Source organism: Rousettus aegyptiacus, unplaced genomic scaffold (genome assembly GCF_014176215.1).
Source record: "Rousettus aegyptiacus isolate mRouAeg1 unplaced genomic scaffold, mRouAeg1.p scaffold_m13_p_8, whole genome shotgun sequence".
Classification (NCBI taxonomy): domain Eukaryota; kingdom Metazoa; phylum Chordata; class Mammalia; order Chiroptera; family Pteropodidae; genus Rousettus; species Rousettus aegyptiacus.
Genome location: NW_023416311.1, coordinates 94,503,212 through 94,529,345, shown reverse-complemented (window position 1 = coordinate 94,529,345; position 26,134 = coordinate 94,503,212). Strand labels below are relative to the sequence as shown.

Here is a 26,134-nt window from a genome sequence, read left to right as displayed (position 1 = left end):
AATATCGGGGAAACATGGTACCTACACTCTAGTTGGGAAAATCTCTCTCACTCGAAACCACCAAATTTTCTGGGATTGCAGCTGTCAAGTCCGTGCAGAGGAAACGGTGATCCTGTGCGTCTGTGGCCCTTTCTAGATCAGTTCCAACCTTGCGGCCTCCCCCGGATTTTGTTTGTACTCCCCACTTAACCAGCCACAGACCTTCTGTGCTGGGCGGCGTTGCCTGAAGAGGCACCGAAAGCCAAAGCTGGGTGGGGGCGGGGGGTCCCCTGTATTCCTGCCGCTCCGCTCTGAGCGCTTAGCCGAAAGAACCATCGTCGTCTGAGTCCTGTCTGTATCTGCACGTCGTGGCCTAGAGGCAGGTGACCTCTCCGCACTAGCCCTGCTCTCTCCCTGAGTTCTACTGAAACACCCCTGAAACACCCCGAAGGCTCATGCGCGCACGTTTGATCCGTGTACAGGCCGGAGAGTTTCAGAGCCTGGAGATCGATGTGAGGGAAAGGGAGTTCTCATGTGCCTGTCGTGTATGTGTGTGTGTGTGTGAATTGATCTTTAAATTTTTTGTTTGTTTGTTTCAACACTTATCCTAGGCCAAAACAAAACATTATTCTTCTCAGACATGTGTTTGAAAAATAGATGAAAGGGCCAAGCAGTATGCAGACAGGTGAGTGAGCACTTGGCCTCTCTCCGAGCCCAGTGCCGTTTCCACGTGTCATCGGGGAAATTTCCCTCTGTGCGGGGCGCCTTCAGACCAGCGCTTTGTCCAGAAGCCCTTGATTTAGGGCCTCTTGTTGTTGAGGAGAATGGGTTGCCGGTGGGTCTGGCAGGGGCCGCAGGCGTCTCAACGTGCACGTGTTCGCAGAGCCTTTGGAAAGAGGGTGCGGCGCCCCGTATGTGCTCCTGTTGCCCGCACGTGGCTCATGAAATCTAGACCGAATCCTTGGAAGGCCAACAGCTGCGTTTTTTATGCTGGAATCTATTTTATTTTTTCCTGGACATTTCCTAGATGCAGAACACCATGTTTAAGAAATAATAATAATAATAATAATAATAATAATAATAATAATAATAGTAAAAGGCTTCATAATTGGCCCATCCGAGAACGGGGCGTTGGTGCCCATGTAACCGCGGTGGCTGCCCCGCCTGGAGCAGGCGCATCTCCCTGGTGTCATCCCGAGACTGTCGGTTGGCTTCTCCGCTCCAGCTGCAGGAGCGTGGGATAAGAGGAGGGCGCCTTTGTGTGCCCTCAGCTCAGTACAGAGGCCGATTTCCACTCCCACTCCGGTCCCTGAGTGCCTTGGAGCGAGAGGTGGACGAGCGCTCCTGTGCCTTCTTCTTGTTGCCTCAGACCCGGGCCACCAGCTGTCCCGGTCCTGCAAGCGAAGCGTGTGAGCTAGGCGTGGCGTTCTTGTGCCTTCTGATACATCCTGATGGCCTGATTCACGTCCATCTGAGTTTAGACTGGGCTTGCTCTGATCCGAGCGTCACTTTTGCAAGGCTGTGAGCTGCGCGTGTTCGGTGGTTTTCTTCAAGGATCCCTGAGTGGTCACCGATTTCACCTCTTCGGAGACCTTGTGCCTGGCCGTCCCTGGGTCGAGAGCATTCCTCTTGGCTGGAGATAAAACTTAAATCCAGATGCTGGGGGAGGGAAGGAGCCCCAGGATTGACGGGGCAGTTTACTCGAGGGTGAAATAGGACAGAGGTGTGCCCCTGCTATCAATATCAATTAGTATTTATTAAGGGTCCTTGAGCTAGTCGTCCCCAGGGGAGGTGCAGTCTGTGTGTAACTGCTTATAAACTCAGTAGCGCTGTCGGCACATGTGGAAAGGATGTGTCTGGCCTGGGAGGGAAAGACCGACGGGGAGGGGCGCGTGAGCGAGGGCGAGCACGCGGCAGCCTGCCGTGGAGGGAAGAGGGACCCGTGGTGTGGCGGGACGGACGCGGGCAGCCAGCCGGAGGGCGCGGTGGCCACGGGCATGAGTTTGCGTTCGATCCAGAGAAGCTCCGAGAGTCACAGGGTTGGGACATTTATGGAATTTGACACCTGCTGGGTAGAGAATGTCGTAAACCTGCGGCCAAGGAGAGCTAGGAAGGAGATAAAAATAGGGTCCGTTCCCACAGAGGATGTATAGAAAGAAAAAAAATTCTGCAAGGATTTCCCAAGAGCTCAGAGGCGAGATGCCCACGAGGCCAAAGGGAGCACCTTGTGGGGAGGAGGTGCTGAGCTGGGTGAAAGGTTAATGGCATGTTCGGCTGCAGATATCAACCCCCACGTATAACATGCAGCCAGCCCAGGTGAGTACACAGAGCTCCTGGGATTGAGAAGTCAGAGAAGGAACCATCTGGAAATCATTCCTGGGCATCATCCTGGGTATTTCAGAATTCTCTGCCAAGGTACATTATAGTGAGCCTCTGGCAAGAACAGAAGAGGACTTCCAGGGTCTCTCAGAGATAAGCCTTCACTTTAAATAGCGTAGCTCCTAATGTTAGTTCAGGCTTCTCCTTTGATTTTTTAGAATAGCCTTAGTCATTATGCTTCTCCCCTGGCCACCACCCCACTCCCCTCCATTTCTTCATCAATTTAAAAAAAAAAAAAAGGAAAAAACCAGGTTGTCCCTAATTAGACAGGAAATGATTTGGAAAATGAAACAGAGGACGCTCTTAGGTGGACGGCCCGATCTTGTTGATGACAGCGGTGACCCAGAAAGATGACCAAGGTATTTTTCAGTGGAACTCCGTGAGGGTGTTCCCTGCGACTTTTCAGGGAGAACCCTGCGCGGCACGTGGATCCCTCTTTCCTCCTCTTTTCAAGTAACCAGTGGCCTGATTGGAGCTGGCAGCTCTGTGGGGGACACGCAGAGCTGACTTCTGGGTCTTTTAACACCGCCCTCCACTGAACACTTAGCTTTCCTCTCCCACTTTCCCCTTTGTCACTTTCAATTAAGCCAGGGGCTTTGGGGACCAGGACCAGCCATGTATAATTCGGTTAGGTGATCTAAATAAGGCAAAGCAGCAGAGAAGACTCTTAAATGTGAAGAAATGGGGGTGGAGAGAGTAGGTTTTATGCAAGGGTCACTGTTACCACGACCTTTTGAATGCCCAGAATATGGCCAGCACAGGGATGGTCTAAAACATTACCTATTTTAGCAATAACTCTAAATGCATGGCACTTTTTCAGATGAGGAAGGTGAGGCATAGAGATGTTTGTGCATTATTTGCCTAGCTTGGGCAGGGAATGGTGAGTTTAATCCAAGGTTGCCTAACTGAAGCTCCCTCTCTTCTCACAAAATACAATGTCCCCCCCCCCCCCACCCAGGTTTTCATAGAGGACTCAGACCCTCTGTGACAAACGGGACGCATTAAGAATCTAGCGCCAGAGCAGAGAGGACATAAGATTTGTGAACAGGCAGACCTAATTTTGTTGGAATTTGACTGTCAACTCTCCCCTACCTGTGATTTAGAGAAGTTACTTAAGCTGTCTTAAGATTTCATACTCTTTGCCATCAACCTGCAGTGCTCTGTGAAACACCCAGCCCTCTGCGGGCCCGCTGAAATCTGTGCGTTCACTGTGCACAAATGGTTGTAGCTAGAGAAATTTTTGAAGCTTTTGAACCCAGTTTATTTATTTTCTTCTGGAATCCGATGTTATCCTCACTACTTAAATTATGAAGGCCCTGTGCAAACGTTCCCCCCCGCCCCATAGGTCTTAAAAATTAAACTTTAATTGGTCAGTGCCGGGAGAACCACACATTCTTAGTGGGCTGAGTACAAGCCAGAGAGGTTCGACTCACATGCCCACTCTCCTCTGAGGAACTGGAAGTTTCATGCTTTGGCTGCCGTTCTTACTGCCAGAACTCGCATTGTTACAGGCTCGCCAGGCACATTCTTGTTTGTGTCTTTTGTTTTTAAACTGTTTTAGATAAGTTTAAGACCTGGAAGTCACCATGGGCCTGCTTCCCATGGGAAATCTCCTCCAATTATTTAGAGAAATTCTTCTTGTGGGAAAAAAAGGGGGAGAAACAAATAACTGATTGTTTGGAGGCTTATAGAAAGCAATTTCCATACGTGACCCAGCTTCCTCACCAAGGCTTCTGAAAGCCGGGGTTTTGTAGGACGAGGCCCTACCTCCACAACACCATACGTGATTCCAAGAGAAGGTCCTTCCTGGTAGAGATGAGAAATGCCTTGAAAGAACAGCTGAGCCTAGATGTGTCATTAGACATATTGTGGGTTTTGATAATTTTTTTCCCTCCAAGGGCTTCACTCCACCCTTCTCTACTTAAGTAAGAAAGGCTAGTAATTTTTAATCATATTGCAGACTTGGTTAGCTTGGGAGACTGTGTGTGTGTGTTTTTTTAAGAGGAATTATTTTGAGATCTGGAAATTACAGACTGGGTGCAGTAAACCTTTTAAACTCTGAGCACCACGGGGAATTCCGTTGACACCGTTAAGCTTACAAAAAAAGCAGAAAGACAGGGCGGGAAGGAGCTGGCTAGTCACGGAAACTGCTTTGAAAAAAAAACATATTTCCACTTGACACAAGTTTCACCAGCCCTTCTGCAATGCACTTGTAGCCCAGTCACATGGTGCGGAGCCCAGTCACATGGTGTGCACACTCAGTCGAGTGTTCAGGTGACCAAAGCAGAATAGTAATATCGGCTCCCCTTGATCGCTTAGCACCTTGCAAGAGCTGAATTTAAGCTTATTCTCCTGCTGCATGGGAACCACACCCAAAACACGTGCCTCCTGCTTCTCAGCCTTCTGGTACGTGTCGCTACAATCTAGGTGTATTTGGGGTGCACCTCACTCAGTGGGGTCGTTACGGGATAATTAAACGTCCACGTGGCCTTCGGTTTCTGGAAACCAAGTGAATGGCGACACTTCCATTATTTGACAATGTCAGTGTAGCAAAGTAAAATATAAAGGGCCGGCGATCCCAAACCCTGCCCCTAGTTTTTGTTTCCTCATGTGACATCTTAGTGGAATTGTGACGGTGGCATTCGTCACTCTTGTTCAGTTCAAGATTCTCCTGGCAGTGTAAGCAGCAATCGATCCCAAGCCTGGCCGACAGCAGTTCTTTCCAGAATGCCTGTTAACAAGCCTGCCGTTTGGCATGTTCTGCTTACTGTGGTGGTGCCAAGTCAGGTGAGTTGAGCTAGATGTAATTGTCTCCAGGTGCAGCAACCATATAAGGAGTAACCCACTTTTATCTACAAGGTGGGGAAGCATGGAATTATGGGAAATGTCAAACCTAGGAGCGGCCTTCAAGGCTTTACTTAAGACTGCTTCCTCCGGAAAGTTGCTCCTGATTATCAGCCCATGGTGACGCCTCCCTGCGGTATCCCGGAGCCCTCCTGCCTTTATCCATCACTCCCCATTTAGCACACGTTGCCCTGCAGGGGTGGGAATCTTCATGTGGACAGGGTCTCATCTGCTCAGCGTTCAGCGAGTCTGCACAGCATGTGTGCTTAGAGGAGACACTCGTTACTTACTTGTCTGTTTCTGTTCTTAAGACGTGGCTAAGAACACCAACTAGACCACATACTGAAGCTTTGGGGAATGAGCTGCAGGGATGCTCACAAAAACTGTTTTTTAGCGATCCCAGGGCCTTTAGAGGCATTAGAGAGGAGTGTCAAGCTGCAGGTTGCTGGTGGCATTGGCTAAGGCAACCAGTTGTCCCCTTGGCCGCAGCTCAGTGTGTTACCACCAACCTTCAGGGCCTGGTCTGTGTCAGGATTCCTGGGAATGAGTTCAAGTTGTGATCGGCTGGGTTTAGTTTCCAAAACCAAAAATGTCTTCATTTCTATAAAGAGAGAAACTACTCCTGATTCAAAGGATTGATTGGACTGACAAGCCAAACTAGAATGAGGGGGCTGAGTGCTTATGTCATAACTAAGGCCTCTGGTGGTGGGTCAAAGCCGTTTGTCCTTAGCTAGGTGACAGGGAGGTGCCAAGCCTTGAAGTGAGGACATGTTTGGGCCAGCTCTCCATAAGGATTCTATCAAATATGTACTTGGTAGTATAACTCAAGGACTTTCTGTTCCTCTGAAGTTTGATTTTTCTTGCCCAAAAGTGATTGGTCTTTTTCTCCATCCATGTCCAGAAGAAACACTCATAACTTTGTTTAATGGCCTGGCCTAATCCTCACGAATGGGCCTTGATTCAGAAAACAATGGCCTGGGGTGACCGATAGCCCTAAGAGAGTGCGTCCTTGCCCAGGACCCAGGTCCTGGGGCATTCCGGTGTGCACTTCCTATTTGGTTTCTCTCCCTTATCACAGTGTAACTCTCACTGCCTCCCTCCATCTTTACCTGAGAGAGCTCCTTCCTGAAGAAAACTGGCCGATTTTGACATGCCCACTTTCATTTAGATGTGGAGGCAAGCTCTGAAGATGAGAACAGTGAGGAGGAGCAGACGGTTCCAGCCTGAGGGACGGAGACTGAGTCAGAAGAGCTGACACTTTCTGCACACAATTGAGAAACTTAGACCCAAAGAGTGCCCTGTACTAAAGGGAGGACAGATCAGACGGCCCAGGAGAATCCCTGAGAGTGTTTCTAAAAGTCCTCAAAGAAGTCGTTTCCTATTTATAAGCTACATTATAAAAAGGCAGGAGTGAGCCCTGTTTGATAACATTTGGCCGCACCAGAGGGAGAGCTAGTATGCAACGCTTGTCAAACGTACTTGACCTTGGAGTCCTTCTTCCGAAAGCGTCTTCTCAAACTGGTATTTTGTGTAGAGTGCATTTTTTGAAAACCTAGAGTAAAGTTGTTAGAACGATTACAAAGAAAGAACTGTTGGGAAGGAAATTCACAAGGACAGTGAAACGGTGTTAAAGATCAGAGATGAAGAGTTTTGTCCCATCTTTCTGTTTATTTACTGGAACTTAGGCGTATACTGGGCTCTGAAGGGAAATGCAAGAGGGAACTAACTGTTCAATAAACATTGATCCAGCCCTTCCGCCCATGCTCACGAGCCTCGGGAAGCTATGAACCCATCCCCTCGCTGTGTGGTTCAGCTCAGGGCTTTTGGACTTTGGACTCTGAATGCTTTAGGAATGGCATGCCTGCTCCAGTCCTCATTACCCCCTTTTGCGTTTGCCCAACCTGCTTCTCACATTCATTTGATTTTCTGTACCCTGAATGTTTATGCTTTCAGCCCCTAGAGTGGGAAGCTGTCATAGTAATAATGCAGTGTAACCCAGTGCTCTAAGAAGCAGTGTGGTTCGTTCTTTGTTGCAAGGGGCTGTCTTGTGCATTGTTGGGTTTTAAACAGAATCTCTGGCCTCGACCCACTAGGGGTCAGTAGCAACCCCTCTTGCTCCCTGCAGTGGGCGGACTCTTCCCCAGTTGAGAACCCCTGGTGTATGCGAAGGCATAGATACTACATGAAAAAGAGCAGTAGCCAGCGTGTTTCATGATGCTGGGTTGGAAATGGCCTTAGGTACCACACAAAGAGCTTTATCCTTTGGGCCATGAGAAATTATTAGCACATTTCAAGCAGGCGTTATATCCCTGTCATCAGATATCTCTGTGTGTGGGATTGGTTGGAGGAGTAAACAACTGAGGAAGAGAGACGAGTTAGGAATCAAGGCCGTAAAATGTGACAATATATGGAAGGAGACAGGTGAGTGATTTAAGAACTTGAGAGTCAACAGGACCTAACCACCAAATGTGAAGGGAAGAGAGGGGTCAAGGGTGACCGATTTGTGCTTGAGTGACTGGAGATTGGCATTAATTAAAAGAGGAAACACAGGAGGAGGCACCGGTTTGAGGGAGAGCATAACAGGTTTTATCTTAGGCCATACTGAGTTTGAGACGCCTGGAGGACCACCAGCTAGAGCGGGGTAGGAGGTGGTCCAGGGTCTGCAGTGGAAACTCTGAAGAGCGGTGGAGGTGGAGAAGTTGGCCAGTCTTACTTCGTGGTGTTGCTATTGATGTAGAGCGGATAAGCGGGGAGGAGAGAGATGCTGGTGCCCCTCCAGGTCTCACCTTGGCCTGCCAGGAGCGAGGCGGGAAATCAAGGACAGAGACTGAGATCCGGTCAGAGAGCTGAGAACGTCTCTACGCATCAAGGGCGTATGGTCTAAATGGACAGATTCGACAGATAAGACACAGTTCTGTACGCAGTTAAGGACCCAAACAAAAAAGCATGACAGTATCAGGCTACGCTGTCCAAGTCGAGTGAGGTGAGGGGAGAGCGCTTTATGAAGGAAAAGAACAGGCTAGCTGCGCGGAGCGTTCTCGGGAGTGTTTGCGGACCTCCCTGCATTGGCGCAGAAGCTGGAAGGGAGCCACCTCTCCCAACTTCCAGGCCAGGGCTCTCCCCGCTTGCACGAGCTGCAGGGTGTTCCCCGTCAGCGTCAGCCTTGTCATCCGCCGTCACAGGCTGTGGAAACAGAGCCCCTTGTTTGCGTTCCTGACTTTCTGGGAGTTATTTTGGACCAGCAGATGGGGAAAAGAGAGGAGTGGATTCTAGTGCTTCCTGCCGTTTTCCAGTTACTTATGAACTTCATGCGCGCGGTAATCATCACTTGGTCATGTTAATAATATGAAGCGTGATCGCCATAGAACTGGCCGAAGGGAAATGGTAAAGAAAATCCAGGTTCCGTTAACTTTTTAAAATATATATAATATAAAATTTACCATTTTAACCATTTTTAAATGTATAGTTCTCTGGCACAATGTATATTCATATTGTGGTGCAACCCTCACCACCATCCATCTCTAGAACATTCTTCATCTCGTAAATCTGAAACTTTATACCCGTTAACCAGTAACTAAACATTCTCCCTGCCGCCCAGCAACCACCAGTCTACTTTCTGCCTCTGTGAATCTGACAAGTCTAGGTACCTCATCTAAGAGGAATCATGCAATAGTTGTCTTTTTACGACTGGATTATTTCACTTAACAATGTCTTCAGGGTTCATCCCTGTTGTAGCATGTGCAGAATTTCCTTGCTCTTTAAGGCTGAATAATATTCCATTGCATATCTCTACCCCATTTTGTTTAGCCATTCATCAGTCAGTGTGGGCAGATTGGGTTGCTTCCACCCTTCAGGTATTGCTGCTATGAACATGGTTCTATAAATAGCCGTTCATGTCCCCACTTTCAGTTCTTTTGGGTTTGAACCCAGAAGTGTCCACTGGCTTTTGTGATACTGGTGATCCCTTTCTCTGTTTGGGACTGCTGGAATCGCACCACAGCTTCCTTGTGCTCGTGGGAGAGTCTTAACTAACTCCCTAGGCCAGGCTTCGTGACAGCTGGAGAGCCATCCTGAGTCCCTGTCAGGAGTTCTTGGCTATGAAGGTCGACACACCCTCCTAGCACTGTCCTAGAGTTTGAATCGGGAAGATCGAAGTCCTAATCTCCATCTCAGTACCTGCACTAATGTACCGTGACCGTGGCGAGCTTCCTCATCAATCTCTGATCGTCTTTTCACATCCACACAATGAGAGGTAGAACTAAGTAATCCTGGGGGTCCCCGGGGGTCCCTCCCAGATCACAGAGCAGCAGGGCACAGTCTCCTGAGCCCAGGAACCCAGGCGGGTAAGAAAGAAGCAAAGCTCCAGATGCCTACTACCATGGGCATTTTGACCAAAAACTCACCTGCCTCGAAACCTTGGGTGGTCAGATGTTTCTAATGGCTTAGGTACTTGCTGCGTTCTGGTACATGCTGCATGGCTAGTTTTGTGAGTAAATGTAGCAGCAATTCCCCTTAAAGCAAAATTATACGATATATATTATCCGCCCTTTGTTGAGAGAATGTAGCAAAGAGGTGGAATAACTGGTTTCACCATAGATTTTTGGCACATGTCACAAACTAATACTGGGGAGAATGTTTTGTAGGCAAATTTTATCTCTGACCAAAACTAGTCTGGTCATGCGCCAAGAAAATTTTAACGCCCCAACCCCCGCCCATTCCCCCACTTCTTTTAAAAAAATTTAAAGAACGGACTTCCTTAGCTTAAACTCAAAATCCACGTTTCTAAACTGAGAACGTACATCCCCGGAATTGCCCCCATGATCAGCGTTCAGGCCCCAGGACGGCACGTGAAGAGTCGGGCCGGGGTTTCTGGCGTGGATTCGGGACCAGCCGCTGATCTTCCCGTCAGCTCTTTCTCTGCCTCCCCAGTGGAACGTTATGTCCACACCAGTGACCTCGTGTCTTGCTTCTCTTTCTTGTCTGTTAAACTGGCCAATGAGAAACTGCAAAGAAAAAAACTTGCCTGTTTTTTTTTTTTTTTTTTCTTTAAGGATGTGGTGTTAGGGTATTCGGATAACTAGAACCCATTTGGATCACGTTTTTCTTTTTAGGAGACATTTTACCCATCTAATTAAAAAGAGAGACACACACACACTTTAAATCCAGATACTACTAAGTCATCACATTTTAATAAAAGAAAAATTAAAGAACAGTTTTGTAGATTGAAGAATTTCCCATGGTGATTGGGGCAAGCTTATAACAATATGGGGTTCTTAGGGTGCCTATCCATGTGGGATAAAACTCTACAATAAATGAATAGATCAAAAAAGACACACGTTAATCCTAAAACCTAAAAGTCCTTCCTGGTTTTCTGGAAGCATGACCTGACATGACTGCACACGGGCAGAGGACATTTGCTGCTCGTTTGTTGCTAATGACTAGCTGCTCAGGGACTATGCGTATTTTAGTAGCAAGACATTCCCATTTAAGTAGCTCATGTAAAATTTCATACCTACCTTGAAGGCCTTGGGGTTTGTGTCTCTGACCGATGGGTCATGAAAGATCCCTTTTTCTCCAGCTACAAAATATGGTGAATTTTATACATAGTAAAAGTCACAGTATATATGTGTGTTGGTTTTAGGAAGCCTATTTTTAAAATTTCTATTTCCTGAGAAAATCTTGGTAAGATCAAATCATCTTTGTAGTTGCTGACATTCTAGCAGGAGTAAGTATTCTCAAGGGCTGGCTGATAATCTCTTTTTGTTAGTAGTGATCTGGAATGGAAGATAAACATGTTGTTGGATTAGGAAAGTTGTAGATTTAGTTAAAGTCTCAGTTTTTATTCCCGGCCCTTCAACAAGTGCAAAGTAAAATATTTAATTCATTGTGAAGTGTTAGGTCATCAGGTGTTTCCTGACCCAGCACCATCGCTTTACATTTTTGGCGTACGTGAAATATCATTTTGGTATATTTTTGTTGTCTCATGCCTGAAATCTTCAGTGCCCCTCAGTGGGCTTTGGGCGTGTCTGTATAACAAAGCTATTGTGACTTCATCACCAAGGTGTGCATCCTTTGCTGCTACAAGAGGTGACTGCAGATACCTGCAGGAGGAAGCCACCATGACTTCTGCCAGGATCTGGCTCCCTTCACCCCCAGACTCCCAGAAAATTAAAGCCATTTCCAGCAGCATGGTTTCAACATGCTCACAAGGCAAGTGTTGGCTCCTTCTCTTACGAACACAGTTTAGCTGGATGCACTCATAAATGAAAAATGATCTGAGTGCTGTGGGTGGGGCCCTCGAGCTCAGGAGGAGAAGCCGGGAGGAGGAGAGAGAGAGAGAGAGAGAGAGAGAGAGAGAGAGAGAGAGAGAGAGAGAGAGAGAGAGAGAGAGAATGAATCAGCTCCTGAGCTAGGTAGCATGGAGAGCTGGCAGGAAGTCGGAGCGCACACTGGCATGGCTCACATTTTTGTTGATAGTTAATAACCGAGGACTTTAAAGAACTGAATGGAGCGGGGAAATGAACCACAGCAGACTTTGGAGTCTGTCCTAGTCGAGTGGCTGCGAAGCGCCAAGAAGAACACTTACCTGGTCAGCTCATGAAGCAGGTAGGAGGGGAGACCTGAGCGGCGGAGAGGAGCGTAGTTTCTCTCTGAACACAACTTATTTGTCTTCCGAAGGTTTACTTTTTCAAAAATGTACATGAGACATGATTAGATAATGCTGACATAAGAAACAGACTTAGCCCGAATCGTGCTGATATCTGCCCAAACAGGAGTTTTTCTGTTACTGGTTTGATGACCAAACAACAGTTACATTGTAGGGGTTGCTTTTTAAAAAAATCACTCCCAATCATGCAGTGTTTAAGTTAAAACTGACTTAAAAATTGGGAGATGATAAATGAACTGCAGACATTGTTTTATAACAAATACTTTTAAGATTATCAACCAGAAACCGACATTTTCAGGCTTGACAATTGCTGTACTTTCATACTTCGGAGCCAACAAGGTGCTTGCTAATTTTTGCTGGCTTTCGTAAAAAAAGGAGGTGGATGTATAACAGCTGTGAAATATCCAGAATTGACTGGGATCCAGATTGGAACCTGAAGGTACTCATGTTTTCCCCGCTAAGGTAGGCTGCCTCTGCTCAGCGTCTAAGCCAGGGAATTGCAGAGCACTGCGTGGATCCTGAATGTTTGTCAGGGGGTGGGCGGGATGAGGGGTCGAGGGTTGGAAATGGTCACGGCGACATCCTCAAACTCAGAAGTAACAAACAAATGACCAGGGCCACAGGTTGTAGCCACACACGAGGATGATTTAAAGACTGGTCTGTGCTTCCCGCGGCTGTCGCGGAGTCCCTGAGCGCCCTTTCTGTTGTTGGAGCTTGTGTGAAGAGAAGCGTAACAGACTAAAGACCGTCACAAGCCTGGGTTTCTGAACCATTCATTCCCAGGCCTCGCTTCTGATAGGCAACTGGATAACTTGGCAAGGATCCCCCTGAATGAAGTGGTCAGAGTGTTGGGAAAGTGAGCTGACCCGGAGTAGGTCGGAAATGTCGAGTATGGTCAGCGTGACGAGAGCATCAGAATTAGGTGGAGAACCTTATCTCAGTTTAGTAAGCCAGCTGAAATGCCGCACTCCTGGATTCGAGCCTTTGAGAAAGCCATGTCAGCCACAGGGGTATGTCTGAGAAGGCCGAAGTGAGAGCTGCTTTGCTTACTGCTTTTTGGTTGGCTGCTGTCCTGCAGTGGTGGCCAAACCTTGTGGCTTTGCATTTTGGGTCTAGAGAGTTGGGAGATGCCTGTGCGTAGTCAAGGCAAGCCTGTACCTTATCCCAAGTCTCCTTGTCTCTCCATGACTTCTCAGGCTTCCTCAGCTAGAGCTCAGTGTCTGGGGAGGGGGAGCAGCCCCTCCTGTGGTCTTTTGGGGAACCTCTACCACCACACCCAACTTGCGGTCTTTCTTACCTGCCGTCCACCTGTTGGGAGGGTCCCCTTTGTCTCCCACCTTTCACACTCGTCTGTCCCAGGTGCTGTTTGCAGTGAATTAAGCTGAGCTGAGGGGACAGGCTCCTTTCCAGGGTCCATTCTGGAAGCAGTCAGAGGTCAGCAAATGTTGGCCTGTGGCTCAAGTCCAGGATGCCCAGTCTGTTTTTTGTATGTCTCAGGAGCTAAGGATGTATTTTATGCTTTAAAACATTGAAGAAACAGAGAAGAATACAGGACAAAGCCAGATATGGCCTATAAAGCCTAAAATATTTACTATCTGATCCTTTAGAGAAACACGTTTGCTGACCTCTGATTAATATCATTCACCAGCAGTATGATCCATCAAATGGGTCGATACAGTTCGTTAAGTCCTCAGCGGCTGCATGAGCGGTTGTTTTGCAAACTGGTTTTAGTTTCTCAGTCCGTGTTAAATGGCAAAACGGCAGATTCGGAGCAAGGAAGTTGCAGGTTTTCTGCAGTATGCATAGAAAGGAACTACGTGTCCGCAGTTGGATTTTCACCCTCTCTCCTTCCTCATTGGCGAAGATGCTGCTGAGGATACCTGTGAGAGGCCGCATGGGTTGACTGTGCCTCCTGCTGAGCGCAGCTGATGGGGACTGAAACTCTGCAAGCTTGCACAGAAATAGATCGCTTCCTTCTCTCTCTTTTGAAGAGTGCGTGCTGGCCAGACTTCTACAATCTAAGTTGTTTAGTGTTGCCACTTCGAAAAGAAGATGTTTTCTGTAATAAGCGACTGTCGTGTTTTCTCACATTTAGAACAACGTTTCTTTATTGCTCTCTAAGAAAGCTTGCTGTAGTCTCCCCAGCCTTGGCCCTGAACATGTAGTCTCCTCAACCAGCACAGTATTTCACTGTTAATGTCCTTTCTAATAAGGCAAGAGGAAAATCGAGTGACTTTGCTCTTCTGTCAAAACTGCAGGCCCGATATGGACTTCTGTAGGAAGCCCATTGTCCATCGCAGAAACACAGGAGAGTGTTCACGAAAAAAGAGTCGTTTAAGAAGAAAAATAAAATGGCTGATTTAATTCTTTTTTTTTTTTTTTTTATCTCCAGAACCTGTCAGCCATCTATTCTCCTGTATTTGGAAATTAGATGCTGTCAGTAGAGAAGAATGGGGGTGGGGCCTAGTTCGATGGATGCAAACAAGTGAGGAAGGATGAAAATATGAATAGTATGGTGCCCCAGCGGAGTGTGAGCCTGGAAAACAAGATGGTGGCAATACACTTGACAAGGCAGGTCGTCAGAGCTGGCGTGGGTGGGTCTTTTAACCTATCACATGAGCTGGGCAACACCTTTGTCTGTATTTAGAAAGGGGGTTGGCTCTGAGTTTAGAGATTAAGCAACCTGCTATTCCTGTATGCCCTGGTGTTTCAGACACCATCAGAAGCCTGATTTGCATAACTGCTGAAACTTAACTGGAAGCCAAAGAGACTGAGGCCTGGTCTCCCGAAGAAGCGAGGGGCGGTTAGGAATCGCATCATGTGAAGGAATTTATCAAGATTGCACAAAGGGGTGTGGAGCTGTGCGGCCAGACTCAATGGGGCAGGCTCTGGGGTGAAGGGTCAGCTTTGGGTTCCCAAGAAGGCCTTGATTAGAGGATGAGTAACCTCTTTCCCTGCATGAGTCACTGGTGTGCATCTCAGAGCCCTAGAACTACCTGGTATCTCAAAGTAGCAAGAGGGACCTTTTCACTTCTGAGGCATTTGATCAAGCTGGCTCAAGAGACAGAACAATTAGGCAGGCAAAGTCTTCGGATCATGAGCTAGAGTACAAGCCATGAGCAGCCCTTAATTAGCCAACTTATTTATGGAATATTGGAAGGGCTAAGTATTCTCAAAGTTGGAGCATCTGCCCCCTCCCATTGGGATCTGACAGAGATGGAGTCTGACCTCTTAGCTTTTTTCCTGATGGTAAATGGGATAAAAGACAGAGCTTGATGTGTGCAAAAACATGTAAACCTAGAGGAGAAGAATGGTCAACTAAAAAGAAGTTATGATTCTGAGTTACAAAGACAAAACTTGCAACCACGTCCGTGAAAGGGGATCGATAATTTCACGTCTCAGTGGCTGGCCAGGGATCCCTTTGCACGGCTTCATGTTCACGTACAAGTTGTGTCCCTCTTAGGAACTAATACAGGCAATGTGCCCTCTCACTTCCAAACATGATTTCTATGCATTTCCTGCAGTGTGACATCCCCGTCACACCGGAGGTCCCAGCTGGAGCTCTGCGTCTTCCCCAGTGGCCGGGGAACAAGATGGCAGCATGCCTCCTCCACGTGTACCTGCTCTGCTTGGCAAAAGGAGGAGGCTGGGTGCCCACCGGAGGTCTTCTGATGGCTTTACTGTCCCTGCAGACACATCTGCCCCAGGAGGCCTTGGTTTGTTAAATCCAGGTGTGCATGGGTGTGCAGCCATGCTGCAACTCTGCAGGTGGCCTCGGTAGGGCATGACGTGAGTGCACAGTCTTGGCTTAGATACAAGGGCCCTGCACAATGAGTCAGACCATGACAGCAACTGACCTGGGACTCTAGATCTGCCTGCCTTTTTATCATCTGCTCCTGGACAAGGGATCCCACCGTGGCTCACATGCACCAGGGGAACGCAGCCCTGAAGCGACCAACAGTGACTGCCTCGCTGAAGGAGAAGGGTCGCCCCGTAGTTTGTATTTTCGGTAATTTTGAAGTTTGGAGGCTACCAGGCTGGCTTAAAGCAAGATGCCCTTAGACCATTTTTTTTGCTTTTCTAATTGTGACGCTATTTTTCTTCCTAAACTAGAAAATGGAAACTAAGTTGGAAATCGGCAGAGTAGGGCAAGGGCGAAGAAGGGGCCAGGGTGGCCCTTGAGAGTCAGTTCCCTTAAAAGGCCACTATTTCAGTGAGACTCCTCAGACCGTGGAGCTAAGCAGCAATTGCAGATTATTCCCTTAAAGGGTAGATACGTGGCCTTCTATTTCTACATTGTATTTCCCCAAATTTTGCCCCTTTAACAAAAACTCAAACATCCTTACAAGCTCTGCTCCCTCCCCCTGCAAAAATAGAAGTGCTCCTTCAGTGAATTATAGAGAATTCCCACTCAAATCGGAGCACACATGAAAGTGCCCAATCCTAGGGGTGGGAGTGAGAGAAAATTCAAAGGTACTGTACTTGACCTTCATTTGAAAGGCACGAATCGCAAGATTCGCCATGATGCTCTTGATGGAAGAGCAAACCTTTAATCTTGCCTTTTGCTGTTGTTTCTGCCCCTTTAGCAAAAGGGTTTTTATTTTCTCCTGCTGGCTGGCTCCCTCAGCAAGAGGAGGGTCTGCCTTCCAAGGAATCCCCTACCCCCTCCCCCCCACCCCGCCTCGGCTTCAACTTCACCTCACAACGCTTTGACTTGAGTTCTCAGACGGGCTGCGTGCAGTAGAGGGTTGAGTGTTGGCAGTACGCTGCTGACTTTGGAAGACATCACAGGTGTTTTATTGTAACAGATGCAAGACAGTTTTGGCACGGGAGCAATAAAGACCTGGAGGAGAAACGGAAAATTACCTCTCAGCGCTTGTGGGGAAGAAGGTGGCAGAAATGGAGGATGCAGTTTGGGTTTGTGGAGCTAAGTTCTTTGCACAATCCTTTTTACAGGCTAGAACTTGCTCGACTTCAGTTTCTCCCTCAAGTGAGTCAAAGAATGTTAGGGGAGAAGGAAACGCAGGAGCTGAGCAATGTACCTGGAGACATCTTTGTGCGTGAAGACTTTACTGGGGTCCCAGCAGCCCGACCCAATTTCGTGTGGCGGAAATCCTGCTGTTTTCATAATGCGGAAGCATTAGACATTGTATGTCTGTAACTAATTAGACATTCTTAACGAGTTTCTTAGGATAACAAAAATTTAACAGCTCATCTTAAAAGTGAGTGGAGTCATTTCAGCTCTCACTAGGAGAAACAGTCATCTCTATAGTGTTCCGGTGACTTAATTAATGACACTTGTTCCCATTGGGATTTCAAAATGGGGCGAGAATCTGCTATCAGTTTTAGGCATTTTACCCTGGGTTCTTCATCTTTAGCAGCAACATCTGGGTTACTTTAAAATTTAAGCAGTCTTGAAGCTGAGCTGTCAAACTTACATACGGTCAGTCAGTCACCTTCCTAGGCCCACTGATAGGGAATGACACAGTGCTGATTTTTAAAATCAGTTTTACTCTGATATGATTTTTTATGCTAGACTTTCGTCATCCACAGGTCGACTCTCAAATCTGTGAGGTGTCCTCTATGTCCAGCCTATTTTCTTTCTTATGATTGTGTTTTAGATTACCAGCCTTTGAACCAGGGTAGGTGGAGAACTAGATAAAGATAATACAAGCGACTCATCGTAGGATGTTCAAAATGCAAGGTTTAGAAATCTTTTTCATGTGAACAAACCCAAGTCGGGAAAAGCTAAGTGCGAGCGACGTGTGTGTGTGTGTGTGTGTGTGTGTGTGTGTGTGTGTGTTGAGGAGAAGGGTTGCAAGCTGAAATTAACTCATGTCACTCACATGGACCTGGAGACATGACTAGTTGTGAGCAAAAGCCTTCATGTAAGACTGTGTCTCAAATTTGTAGGTCTTCCCTCTCTTTTGTAAGCATGTGGCCCAGACATGCTCACGTGAACTGTATTTGTTAGAGAAATGCCTCCTTGTGCAGTAGCAACTTTTCTGTGAGAGTTCAAACTGAGTGTCAGATGAACTCCCCAAGGCCGATCAGTTCCATTTTGCTTTCGTGACACTTTGCCTAGTGCGAGGAGAAAATGGCCTGCAGAGAGCAGTGTGGATGCCTTGGACATACGACTCTGAGTTTCAGGGACAAATTGATTCTGGCTTTTTCTGAAAATGGATCTTATTTTGCGAACCACAGTTGACATGGCTGTGGGAAGTGTTGCTTATTCTTGGCAAGAAAACTACCCCGAAAAGGTGCTTCTGATCTGAGAGACAGGGAGCCTGCCCCAGGCTCACTGGCAGAGCAGGGGGAATGTTTCAAACTCAGTGTCAGTAATTTATGTTAAATCCATATCTATCTGGAAGTACCTGTGCAGATAGATGGAGAAGACAGCTTCCTATGAAACGGGATTTTAGTTACTCTGCTTAATGAGATTCAGAATGTAGCCTAGCATGTCTATTTCAGAAATATTTAGACCCCAACCTACAGGATTCGATCGGAAGTGCTTATTAAACATCTTAGAGCTTAGCTCTGTGGTAGGAACTCTTGGGGAAGCCAGCCGACGTATGCCAAAAGGGCAAATGCAGGAACAGAGAAGGAAATGATTTGACCAGCTTGTGCCCAAACTTAAGACCAGACAGACAGACAGCTAGGGGCGCAACATCTGTTCCCTGAGTATCTCTTCCTCTGAACCTAGATTCTATTAATAGATTTCAGAGAGATGCTGCGAAACTGGAAGGAAAGAAAATTAAATGTTTACCGTCACTAAATTATGGCTCAAATTTAATTGTCCTTTAATAATGAATGTAGACCACAAAACACAATATTCGCTGTCCCCATGCCTTTGTCAACAGTAAAAATGATACATATGCAAAAATGATACAACAGTAAAAATGATACATTTGTCATCTACACTCATTACTATTTGAAAATATGTCAGTTAATAAACTTGTTGCTAGGTATTCTTACCTAATGTGTAATAAAGAAGCACATGGGTTGATATTATATTATACATTTTTAAATATGTATATTGTATTTCAACATAATTGGTCTTCTTTGTAATCCTAAGTATTTTATGCATTTAAAAATATTATTTTGAGACTTTACCAGACATTGGAGAGGTCCATAGTGTAAAAATAGTTAAAAAAAAAAATACTTGTTTTAAAGACTACCCATATTATATTTATTTAGATCTTAATTTACCAGGGGAAAAATATTAACTCAGACCGATAGGGTGTATTCTAACCTGTGAATCACCAGGGGGAACTTGATCAAATGCAGGTTCTTATGCAGTAGATCTGTGAGGAGCCTGAGATATCTGTATTTCTAACAAATTCAGAGTAGTCAGGCTGTAGCCCACAGTAATCCAAATAAAGGTCTGTGTTTTCCAAACTTCCAATAATTGTGCTCGATCTTAGTTGTAGGAAGTAGTTTAACTGTTGTAACACTCTATTGTGGGAAGACATGTCCTAGGAGACAGAAGTCAGAGAATCTCAAAAGACAAGCAGACTTCACCTGCTTCAAAGTGTCCTGTGCTCGGTCTTTTGGAGCCCACAGTACCCACCAGGCTGGGAAGTGAATACGGGGAAGGCTCAGGCCTGGGACGCACTCCCAGGGTAAAGGGCGTGGTAGCAGATGTGTGTCTCCCTGGTGCCTCTGTCAGGGGAATGCCTTGCCAGGGAAGCTGCTGCAGCTGTAGCCCTGTGAGGGGCCATGCCCTGAGCTCTTGGGGCTGGTGCGTTCCAGGTGCGTGCCAGGTGCACAGGGAGCAGGACACCGCAGCTGCCCGCCTGCAGCCAATCGGATTTACCATCTGATCCCTGTTCGTGCCTCGTGACCATATGCTCCGCTCAGAGCACTGTGTATGGCTTTCTTCTCTCCCCCCAGGTGATTTATTAAGTGTGTAATTAGATGACGCAAGTTGTATATCTTTGTAAGATTTTTGTACACATTTGCAAATTTGAGAAAGGTCGTTGGCAGAGAGTATGGGGGAGGCGTCACTGTACCTCCATGGCCCCAGCAGCTTTCAGTAGTAACTCCGGAGCCCCCAGTCCTGACCCACTATCTTCTAAAGGTGTGCTGCTGGCCTTTTCAAACCCCTATGTCACACAGCCATCTGGTGGCTTCACAGGGTGGCCACAGAGGTCCGGAAATCCAATTCTGTCCAAATACCAGCTGTTATCAGCTGCCTGGGAACTGACATACTAATCAAACTCCCAGGAGACTGGCATCCACGACCCAGTGTATTGATTTCTAGTGAAGGAACAATCCTCGCAGTGACTGAATGTGTTACTGCCATCTTTGTTTGTCATTTGTTTCTGTCACCTTAGCCCTGTCTTCCCAGGAGAGAAGTAGTTGAGTATGAGGACTTAATATGAAATCAGTCTTAAGGAATGTTCCAGACACCTCGACTCAGTGTTCTCTGACATGCCTAGAGCTGAATAATCACATCGAAATTCTCTCAGGTTTGGACTCGCCCTCTAGATTCCATTAAGACCACTCCTGCCCCTACCCCATTTTCTCTTCCCTCATTCTCCCCTCCACCACGCTGACCTGCCAGGGATTCCGCTCCAGGTTCCAGCCCCATCCTGCCCCAAACCACATCTGTAACCCTGGACCAGATCCAGGTGTTTCTGGGGTCTCCTCGCCCACCCACCCATTTGCGCATCACCTCCGTGTATGCGTGGGTGGGGCAGGTGGGACCTCTCTCTGCAGGTGCACAGCCGTTACTGGGCGGCTCTTCCTACCTCTCCTCTCTTTTCTACTGTTTCCGCTCTTGGGGCCAGTTCCTTGTAGCCCTTAGAGTGGCAATCCCAGCCTTAAGGAAACACAGATGACACCTCGTAACTGGGAGAGTTCTCTCCGAAAAATGTGCCATTTTATACCCATCTCCACAAGAAGACCCCCTGTTCATCACCGATGCCCCCGGCTCCCGAAGCCCTTCCCGTGGATTTGGGTGCATCACAAGAGGCATTTGATGAAATGCAGATCACGGTGCCCCTCCTGGCCCCGCGTCTGGGCGAGGTTCTAGAGTTGTCCTTGTTAAACCTTCCACAGCAGCATAGGAATCCCTCTGGTGGTGGCCACCTGTTTCAGAATGTTTTTATGTCACTGCTCTCCTGTCACCAACGGGTAATGGAGATTCGCGATTTCTTATACCCTTTTGCTTAAATTTTGTAATGAATGTGTGTCATCTTCTAATGGAAGTCTCCCCAGATGATTTTTATCATCGGCCAGGAAAACGACCCCTAGAGACCCATTACCTCAGACCCAGAGGCCTCATTTATGGATGAGGAAACAGGCTTTGTGGCTGAACCGGCATCAGGAGGTGGCATCTGGGTAAATCTGGGGACACCACACCCAGGACAGACTGCCTGCTCCTTGGCTAGACCCACTGTTCTAAGCCTCAGGGGCCTTGCTTCTGGGGTGTGGCGTTAGAACAACAGTAAGCAAATGCCTACGTAGGCAGGACATGGACCAGATATAACCCAAACGTGATCCCCAGTTCTAGCACTAAGATGTGAGTGAGGGCGGCCATCCCGATGCCTCCACGGCTGGCAGATCGGGGTCCCCAGAAGGTGCAGGGGGCCCCACCTCTTCTCTAGACTGCTTCATCGCTCCGTGCCCCAGCTTCCCCATCTGTAAATGAGAATAATTCTGTCTGTGCTACACTCTCCCCCCTTATAAAGCCGTTGGGAGAATCAAACAAAACATATGTGAGGGGCTTCAGGGAAGAGTACAAAGCGTCGGTAATCTTAAGGTGGTCTCCTCGTCACCAAAATTATTATATTACCCCCAAAGACTTCACGTTTCTGCTGAGTGGCTCCAAATAGAATCATTACAGATAGAAGAAATACTTTGTTATAACCCAACGAAAGGCTTACTTTCTTTGGCAGGGTGCAAGGGAAGAATCAGGATTCCCATAGACATATATCACTTTAGAATTTCCTGATTGAAGCAGCCACTTCTGAATTTCCTGATTGAAGAAGCTCTAATGGCCTATTAGTGAGTCGTTTCACACCCTCTGCCCTTAATGGCCACTTTCCAGCTATGCTCCAGAGCCAAGGATCGTTCTGGTGAGCAAGTTAGTACATGTAAGTCTCGGGATGTTTTTCTGTCTGCTCAAAGGCCGGGACTGCCTTTCAGCCTCTCCTGCTGCTCTGGGTGGTGAAAATGCTTCAAGATTTGTCATTTTGAGAATGGCTCAGTTTTCGACCTTGCGTTCCAGACTAGATTAAGAACCAGACAGATTTAATATCTATAAAAAGTTTATGCAACTGTTCCAACAGTGAGATATCCCTAGAATGGAGAAAGCTTTATTTTCCTCCTCAAGAAATGGCACCGCTTAAGAATGAGGGAACACAGTCCATGATAATCAACCTTGATGATATTAGGCACCAACTACGTCTTGATAGAGTTGCTTCAAGAAAATTTATGGGCTTGGACGAGATAGAAATACAGCGAGTTTTGAAATAAAATGTAAGAAATTAATTTTAATGAAAGGATAACTGTGATTTAATGACATGACATAGATGGCATGTGTTAGCTGGAGGACCCTTCCAGCTCTGAGATCATAGGATTCAGTGAAAAAGTCCTATGCTGGAATGGATGGGAAAGAGTTCATGAGAGAGGCCGGTCTTAAATTGGGACTTGACTCGTGAGATCTGCTGTGTAAGCAGAGAGGCTGGGGAGTGCGTTCCCGGAGGGCGTGGGGATGTGGGTTTCCTGCGAGGAACTGTGTGCTAACGAGGACGAGGACGGGAGGCGAGACTTACCCTGCAGACACTTGCAGGTTGGTCGGACTTGGCCTGAAGCAGAGGAGACTGAAAAGACTTCGATTGTACAGACAAATTGTGTTAAATGATTCAAGTCATTTTAGTTCACTTAGAAACCCTAATGCCAAACTTCTGAGAGTCTACATTTGAATTACCTAGAAAATTTTGGGGCCAAAAAAATGTATGTTTGCTGGCTTCTACCACTACCCGGTAGATTTACTATTTCAGAATCTTGGAAGCAATTAGGGCTGGGGGTAAAAGTAGAGAGCTTAATTTTTTAAAAAAGTTCTTCAAATGCAACCAGCATTAAGAACTGTGTAATTTTTAGCATTTCATCCTCGTATATGACATAAGGACAGTGTAAAACAGCTCTTAAAACCTTCCTTTCCCGATCCCTGTAATCCTAACAGGGTTTTGAGGTTGCACATAACAGAAATTAATTCTGGTTCATTTAAGCAGAGCAGGAATACAGTGACGGGGTGTCGGGTCGCTCACAGGCGCCAGTGGAAGTGTCGAGGCCTGGCCTCAAGAGTGGGCAAGACCCAAATGGCCAAGAACCCGTGACACGGGACGTCTCCCCAGGGCGCCACCGCGGCCATCCCCGCCATTGCTAGGCTCCCGCGACTGTCCCTGTGTCTTCACGCCACTCCCCCATGGTCCGGAGTGCCAGGCAGCGGCCTCCAGGGGGCCACACCTGAGTCTTGTGCCCGCGGACTGGTACCCGGGCATCAGGACAGAGAATAAATGTCCCTTCCTCACCACCTTACCTGTAACGGGAGCTCCTCGCGAATCCAAAGTACGATCGGATGCTGGATGGCCATGCACACGCTCGTTTCCCACGCGTCGGGGTTTGCCGCCTCCTTTCTGCACCGCCTTCCATACGTCCATGGCACCATTCTCTTTCCCCGCCTTCCCTCTCCTCTAGTGCCGTCCCCAGAAAACCCCTCCTTCCTCTGGTGTGGCATAACCATTAGGTCACCAAGCCCAACATGATCGGTCATTTCTTTTCATGTAGGCCCTTTCGCCCAGCGTCCCACCAAATCCAAAACCCAGACCGCAGCATCCCTGATGGCCTCCCTACCTCAGAAGGCAGCTACTTCATCATGGGATGGCACTAGGCATTCGCGAAGCCTTTGCCATAAAGTCAAATATCTTCCACTCCTTATCATTTTCTTATTGGTACTAATCCTATAACCTGTGCCGCACTGAAGTGGTCTACCCCTGTCTTCATATAACCATTCAGATATTCGTGTATAAAACCATTATATCCCTCCTACCCCCACCCCCACCCCTCAACCACCATTGTCTTCTCCAGGGTAAGTACCCATAGTCTCTTCAGCTACTCATCAGACAGAATCACCAGTTTAAATCTTGATCCCTGAACTCTACATTCAGTCTTAACCAGAACAGGATTATCACCTCCTTTGATGTGGTCAGTACACTTTTCTTAATGCAGTCAAATATCCGAATGGCTTTAGTTGGTTCTCTCATGGAATTAAGTTGACTGTCCATGAAAGCCCATAAGTTTGGACCAAAGTTATGTGGGACACGTTTAGAATATCTCATGAGATCAGATTCTGATCCAGGAACCTGAGACCATCATCTTGGTAGCAGCTAATAATATAGTTAACTTGATTTGTGTTAGAGAACATCCACATGGCTCTGTGGAAAGGCCAGAAAAGGTGAGTTCTGGGTGGCTAGAAGAATGAAGAGCACCAATCAGCAAGAAAGACTCAGTTTTGTACACTTCACTTCCATTAAATGATTCCTTCCTACACAAGCAAATAAATAGCTGACATGCTATTGATGGATGGAAGATGGTATCGAAAGAGAGGTGAGAGTTTAGTTTGCAAGAGTACTTTTTAATTACGATGATGATAATAAATATATTGAGGCATAATTTGCTTACACTCTTTAGCATAAGAGATTTTCCCCAATTTCAGAAAAACGGATTTAAATGTAGTAAACATAAAGTACAAAATTGAGACTTTATGCTAACCTAAGAAAGAAACTAAAGGAAGACATTTCTAGTTGTGCCAGTCTGTGAATCTTGACAAACACAAGTCACGTGAATCACCACCAGACTCAAAGAACCATTCCATCACCCTAAAAAGTGCTCTCTTGGAGTCAAAGCCTCTCGTCTCCCCTACTTTTGGCAATCACCAATATGTTCTATTGTTTTGCCTTTTCCAGAATGTCCTGTAAATGGAATCATATATAGCCATTTAGGTTAAGTCTAGCTTCTTTCACTTAGCATAATGTATTTGAAATTCTTCCATGTCGTTACATTCTTTTTCATTGCTGAGTAGTATTCCATTGTTTAGATGGGCCACAGTTGATTTTCCCACTAACTCCTTGAACATGCTGTTACATGAGGTAGAGGTCTGTGTCACATCTCAGGAAGGAGAGATTTTCAGTCTTTTGGACAGATAAATTGTTGCTCTTGCTTGTGATTTCTGCATGTTAGTCATGTTACATTGCTATCTTTATATCTCCTGAAGTGTGGAAAAAATATGAGGAGTATTTTTACAGAATATATATGATTTCCTTTCCTTTGCCCTCAAGCATCAGCACTAGATTTTTGTCTATTTTGAATACAGATCTTGTTTCTATCTCTTATTACACTTTGAAACAAGTTTAAACCTTTCTTGTTTTTCTGTTTGTTTTCTTTTTAAGGAATAATCTGGTCAAGCATCTCTAAAAGAACTCTCACTATTTGAATATTATGACTTTTTTTTATTGAATTGTAATTATTACATAAACAAGGATGCCAGAATTTAAAAATCTCTTTTAAAGTACTGTTTTCAGTTTAAAATTGGACTTGTTCCCATAAATGCCTATGGTAATAAGTTTGAGAAAGCTTTGCCAAGAGAGCTACAGTTATATCATAAACACCGCACTCTGGAACTCAGGTTAGAATGGAGGAAAGGGTGATTCGAAATAATTATGTGATGGGAATGTCTGAATTTGTAACTTTTGTGTACCTTTGATTTATGATTTGGGAAGAAAGAACTTTCAAAGAAAATCTTCTTGGATTTCATAAGTTCAGCTGAAAACTTGTGGGATCTAATTACAGTGTGGAGATTTTCTTTAAAGATTCAAAGCTAACCACTAGAGCTGGCTAGGTGAATTAGCTGTTTGCTTTTTAATGGGGAAAATCTTAGCTTATTGTATCATCAACTCACGGACAGTTGTTCAGATTACAAATCACAACCACAGTTCTTGTACCTAGCAAATGGGCTCTGAAGACAGTCCTTTAAGGATACTAGAGTCTACTGTCTTCCTTTCCTAGGGATAAATAAATGCAGTTTCCATCAAAATCTTTAAAGAATTATTTTGGAACCTGAGCAGATGAATTAAAATTCAGCTGAAAGGGGTAAAAGTAAATAAATACAAAGTTTGGGGGAAAATAATAATGTAGCGGGGCTATGTTCTTTCGTCACACAGCGAACTATACTTTAAAGCTATAGTAATTCAAACAATG

General features: G+C 46.3%; 1 protein-coding gene across 7 annotated transcripts in view; it reads left to right on the top strand.

Annotated features, from left to right (window-relative positions):
- Window positions 1–26,134, top strand: part of PDZD2 (PDZ domain containing 2) — a 311,190-nt gene that overhangs the window by 182,281 nt on the left and 102,775 nt on the right. Inside the window, exon 1 of one of the 7 annotated variants that reach the window (XM_016138289.2) lies at window positions 1,066–11,808. The exons of the other annotated variants lie outside the window; for them this stretch is intronic. The gene's annotated coding sequence lies outside the window, so the exon portion shown is untranslated. Of the gene's footprint in view, window positions 1–1,065; window positions 11,809–26,134 lie in introns of those variants that run through there. 7 annotated transcript variants of the gene reach the window in all.